This window comes from Halyomorpha halys, unplaced genomic scaffold, assembly GCF_000696795.3.
Source record: "Halyomorpha halys isolate HHAL.00 unplaced genomic scaffold, Hhal_1.1 Scaffold207.1, whole genome shotgun sequence".
NCBI classification, from domain to species: domain Eukaryota; kingdom Metazoa; phylum Arthropoda; class Insecta; order Hemiptera; family Pentatomidae; genus Halyomorpha; species Halyomorpha halys.
Window position 1 is genome coordinate 293,749 of NW_027104696.1, and position 6,130 is coordinate 299,878.

The following is a 6,130-nucleotide window of genomic DNA, read 5'->3' on the forward strand; positions in this document are numbered from 1 at the left end:
TGCCTTCGTATTACGCGGTTTGAAGTCCCGGGTTTCGGCACCAGTTATGCGAGGTCAGAACTGAAGAGTCAAAAAAAAGGGAAATAGGGGCATGTAATGAGACACACAAGCTCAACTCAGATACTGGTTTATTCTCCTGAGTAATCCTATATATATACAATTTGGAATGTTGACATGGGGAGTTTAGGTATTAAGAGTCATAATACCTATGCTCTGTTTATAACTTCTCCAGACCTTGACAAATGTGGATTTATCACTAATCAGGTACATTTTATTAATATTTTAATTGTGCGTAACTGTGAAATAGTGTCGTGTATTTATTCACTCCTTAGATCGATTAGTGCGAACGCACAGAATCAGTTTTTCAACTGTTCAGCTGGCTTTTCCGAGCCAGTTGTAACCCCCTTCCCAAATTAATTATTAATTATATTAATAAATCTGGAGAGCGATGGCTTCTGCCTTAGCGACAGCTCAAGCCGCAAACCTGCCGCCAGACTCTGAAGATGATACTTATACTGCCGTTGGCAGTACTTCAGCCCGCAAGACGCGATCGCAGGCAGGCCAAAATCCGCCAAGCAAGACCGGAATTAAACCGGCAAAAAAAGAAAGAAATTAAAGAAACAGCCGAGTCAGGAAAAGAATGGTAACTCTTCTGATCTCAATCCCTGTGACCCGCTGAGAGCTCTACCTACCGAAACAGAAACAGAGACCTCTCCACAAAAATCTCCCCAACCGCCTCTTGTCGTCGTCGCTAACCAGCAGATTCCGGAGATTAGACAATACCTGGCTTACTTACGCATTGCTAAATACCTAGTGCGTAAAACCGGTGGGGGTGTACAAATTTTCTTAGAAACCGTAGCGGACCGAGACGCAGTTGTAACTGGGCTCAAATCGCTACAAATAGGGCATCACACTTATGCCCCACGACAAGAAAAACACAGCAGGGTTTATCATTAAAAATATAGACATCTACATGCCCATGGAACACGTTCAGGCTGCCTTGCAGCACTTATCCCCTATTGATATTAAGAGTCTCCAAAAATCGAATATTGATGGGACAAAAACCCCCTCTTCCCTATTGTTATCACGTTCAGGTCACCCTAGAAGACGTCAAGAAGGTACGCCATATCGATCAGTGCCTATTCGCAGCCCAACATTTCGTTCAACGGAAAGAACATGGCCCACCTCAATGCTACCGATGCCAGCAGTTCGGTCATACCAAGAACTACTGAGGGTAGAAGGATGCGTGCGTGCGCTGTGCCCAAGAGCGCAACATCGGTGCCCTTGGGTGGTAGCCCCAAAGTGCACCAATTATGATCAGAATCATGTGGCGTCCTTCCGTGGGTGTGAGGCACGCCGGAAGATCATGGACCAATGGGAAGCAAGAAAAGAACTAAGACCAGCAGCCATTACGAGGCCGTCAGCGGCAGCTCGTGCCCAACCACCCACCACCGCGACCACCAGACCAAGGAGCAATAGAATGGCGAGTGCAGCCACGGCTTACTCGTCATTTTTCCAGAAGGCCACAGCAGCATCTGCGGCAGAGCCCGTACCGGATTCTCCAGCTTCTCCTGAACCGGACCAAATGGAAGCCCAGCAACCCTTCCCACCCCAACCACCCGGCTCACTCGATCCACAGCTTCTCATGATGAACTTGATGACCTAAATGAATCAGAAGTTCAGCGTACTATGTTCCCAACTCATGAGTGACATGCAGGCATTCGTGTCTGATATCATTAAAGAAATCAGAGGACAAAAATCGCCATGAATTCATTTCGGGTCCTCAATTATAACTGCTGTGCCATTGCACCAAAACTAGAGGAGGTTGAGGCACTCCTAGCGCTCACTGAACCGACAGTGGCTGTCCTCACCTACACCAGAATACAGGGACGACCGCCATTTATCAGGGGCTATCACGTAGCCACCGATGACCTCCACGATCCACACGGTGGTGTTCTCGGTGCGCCATGGCATCTGCTGGAAGAAGATCCCGCCACCTCTGACCATCCGAGACGGGCGGATCAGTCATCTCTCCTGACAAGTGCTGATGCACCAACCCACCTACATCATGGGAGTGTACCGGCGTCCTAGAGGGTCAGTACTAGAACTGTGACAGCTCATAGACACCTGTGGAGCAACGACGAACCATTGGCTGGTGGGATATTTCAACGCCTGACACACTCTATGGCATAATACCTCAGCGAGCCTGGCGGGAAGACAGGTGGTGAAAACTGCCTTCACGGTAGTTCACCCAGGAACTTATACTTTCCACCATTTTGGGACAGGCTTCCAATCGACAATAGACCTCCTGTTGACTAGGCAGCCACATCGTATCACGGGTTGCTCCGTGTCTGATTTCACCTCTTCCGATCACGTGACCTATGAAGTGCACGGGAGCAGCTCTCAGCTTACGACTGCTGCTCCCGTGCACTTTACAATTAACTATCAGGAGGCTGACTGGAGGCGGTTCAAAGAGGAGGTTTGACATAGGCTGAAGGATGTACCTACGCTGCGCTCTGTGGAGGAAGTGGACAACTACACCGGCCACTTCACGTCAGCTGTCATGGAGTCTGCGCGCCAAGCCATCCCCACCTACCACCCTAGACCTCTCCACCTTCAGAAACCAGGCCTTCAGAAACCACCTTCAGAAACCTGGCCCCACCCCACATCATGGCACTCATTGTCAGCAGGCGGAACCTGAAAAACCGTCATTACCGCATCAGGGACCCAGCAGTCAAGAAGATCTCAACTCGATCACCAGATCAGGAATCTTCTGCGTCAGTGGAAGACTGCGGTCTGGCATGATCGCTTAAGAGCTACACACGACGACTACAGGAAATTCTGGAAACTCACTAAGGCGGCAACCAAGAAGATCTCGGCCGTTCGACTTCATGACAGGGACCGCCTCATGACCCCCACTGAGTAAGCCGAGTCACTGGCTGGGTACTACCAGCAGGATATTGAGGCCCGAACTGGGACATTGCTCTCAATTCCAACTATGGCCCGTGAGAACAACTATATGTTTGTCTCACCTAGACGACTGAAGGCCATCTTGAGACGATATCATGGCAACCGGGCCCCTGGTCACGATGGAATACAGACAATTATAGACCGTCCTACTAAAACAATTATCACGGAAGGGAATCGCTCAGCTCACCAACCTGTACAATTCGTGCTTGAGGCTGAGATACTTCCCCGAGAAATGGAAACATGCAATCCTGTTTCCACTCCTCAAGCCGAAGAAGACAGGATTCGATGCCGACCATTACAGGCCTATAAGTCTCCTGCCACATCTCGCTAAGGTATACGAAAAGATCATCCTGAATTACCATTGGGAATTCTGTGATGAACACTCCGTTATCCCTTACGAGCACCAGTCTGCTTTCAGGCTAGCTTGAGCACAGAACACCATCTGATGAAGCTACAAAATGAGGTGAACTCCAGTATAAATAGGAATCAAGCTACAGCCATGATTTCCATAGATTGCACGAAGGCCTTCGATTCTGTGCTCACGGCATTTTATGTCGTAAGCTCATAGACCACGACTGTCCAGAGCAACTTTACAATATAATAGCGTCGTTTCTCGACAACAGCACCATCTCCCTGCGGATTCGAGACGAGATTTCCCGTTCCATCCCATTGACCTGCGGAGTTCCACAGGGAGCGGTTCTATCGCCAGTGCTATTTTCAATTTATACCGCTGATGTAGTTGGTGCAAATTACAAACTAGCTACGGTCGCCGCCTATGCCGACGACATCGCCATCTACAGCAGCAGTATGAACCCCAAACATATCCTAGTGCGAGCCGAAGCGGACTGCAAAGAGATTATTCAACACCTGGGTAATTTAAACATCACCATGAACCCAGCTAAGACAGACTGCGTAGTGTTCGCTTAGCAACATTACAAGCGATCGACTCTCCCGAAGTCGCTCAAGACGGGGAGATGATGGTGTTGTCATCATCTCCCCTTCAAACTCGATAGTATATCTGGGCGTGATGATGGACCGTCATCTCAAGTTCTCCACTCACCTCGAACTCTACGAAGGCGGTCTTACAGACTAAACCACCTCCTCACATCGCCAGCGCTCTCTCTGCGGCTTAAACTCCAAGTTTACAAGAGCATTCTGAGGCCGGCACTTCTCTACGGAGCACCACTCTTCACTTACCTTTCTGACGCCACCTTCAGGGATTCCAGGATAGAATGCCTCCGGAACTGCATCAGCTCCTCGAACTACCTACATGTGAAGGTCTTTGACTCCCTCAAGCATCTGACCAATCCACTCTTCCAATCACTGACACCAGCGCCCCCTCCAGTACGCTAGCAGGACCTCTGAGAGCCAGAGCTGCCGCATGCAGGTGACTGGCTATTAATAAAATAAAAAAATATATATGTTCACCGGAGGAGCCAGGCGGAGGACGTGGGGACGGCTTGGATGGGTAGGGCATGTTGCACGGATGAGTCCCGACGAAATGCATAAAAGTGTCATCCAGGAAGAGGGAATCCATTACCCAAGAAGAGTCGAACGGCCCAAGCGACCGTCAATGGATGACATGGTACGAGAGGCCCGAGACCTTGGAGTCCGAAATTGGAAGGCAGCAGCCCAAAACCGAGCCGAATTGCGGAGGCTCATAGAGGAGGCCAGGACCCATCGCAGGGTTGTAGCGCCTACTGATAGGCATAGCTAGATCGATAGCTACTAGTGGGTAGTAGCTCTTTGAGATCCCTTCTAATCCCTCCGCTAATTTTATATATTACAATGAGTCTCTTGGCCACTGCCGTTTCAACCTTCGAGGTGGATTGTAGGGATGGGTGGAATTGGATAAGGATTGAACCAAAGGATTAAGGTGATTCGAAAGCTTTATATGGAATTTTGAGAATTTGGTTGGTATAAAGTCAAGGACCAAAGGATTTTAGGATTTTTTTTGTCATGTTTCAAAGGGTATTATCATGAGTAGAAAGAGAGGAGAGGTAGGAAGGAATTGAAGGACTGGGATCGACAGTTGGCTAATAATCTCTTCACTAGTTTGCTGTGATTTCTAGTGTGTAACCATAGAATTTTCTTTTTTAGCCTTGGTTTGGATGAGGTCTTTCAGATGTGGTAGAGGTTTTATTTTTGATTTTTTTCGGACATTACATAGGAACAACTGAAATAGGTGGATAACGGCTACAGCACTTCACCAAATTATTATGTCACGATACTCATACGAGGCACTATTTAATGTTCTTTACAATTTTTTTTAGCAATTTAAATAGGACACACCGTTTAAGATGTATAAACCAAAAATCGAAACAAATAATTAATACAATTAATAAGATACGACATTTATTCATCACCGAAGTTAATGTTATTTAATTTCTAATCATTTAACTTTTACCCTAGGATGTACCTTTAATGAATTATATGAGGCAATAAAGAAAAAGAAAAAATCCAATTCATTAGCAAAATATCAAGAGCTTAGAACAGCCAGAAATACGTTACTGTGTTAAATGGGATAAAAATTATTTGGGGATATATGTTCTACGGGCTGGGATTTATGCACTGTGCTCCTGCACTGTCAAGGACCACATTAGTCTCTAGCACTAAGGAGTAGTAGAATTAATTAACTTTAAATACATTAAAAAATACAATTAAATTTCAGGTAAAAATACTCAAGTCAGATTCATTATTATCTACCTTGTAAATCATTAAATACGAATTGAATTTTTGCAGGATTATTATCTAAATTCAACGTTACTAAACCTCTTTGCAAGAATGTCAATATATCTAATTAATATTCAGTCCAGTTCCCAATAACTTCTCAAAGGTTTATAATTCCACTTCTGATTTTTTAAGTAGGTCCAGTTGGTCCCAAGTCCTGTAGTTCATAGCCTAAGTATCATTTTAAAAAAATTGAAAACCCATAAAAAGGAGAGAATTTTAAGAAAAATAAAATGTTCTTCAATTGTTACGTAAATTTGACGTCCAAAAAAAAAGAATATAATTTTTTTTTGTGATTGTTTAAAATTTTTTTGCCATAAATATGAATTTTAATCGTAAGAAATCAAATTTTGGCTTCCTGCGATATAGATTCAACCAGTCTACACAAAATTTGGGTGTGATAAATAATAATATTTAAAATGTGATGGGT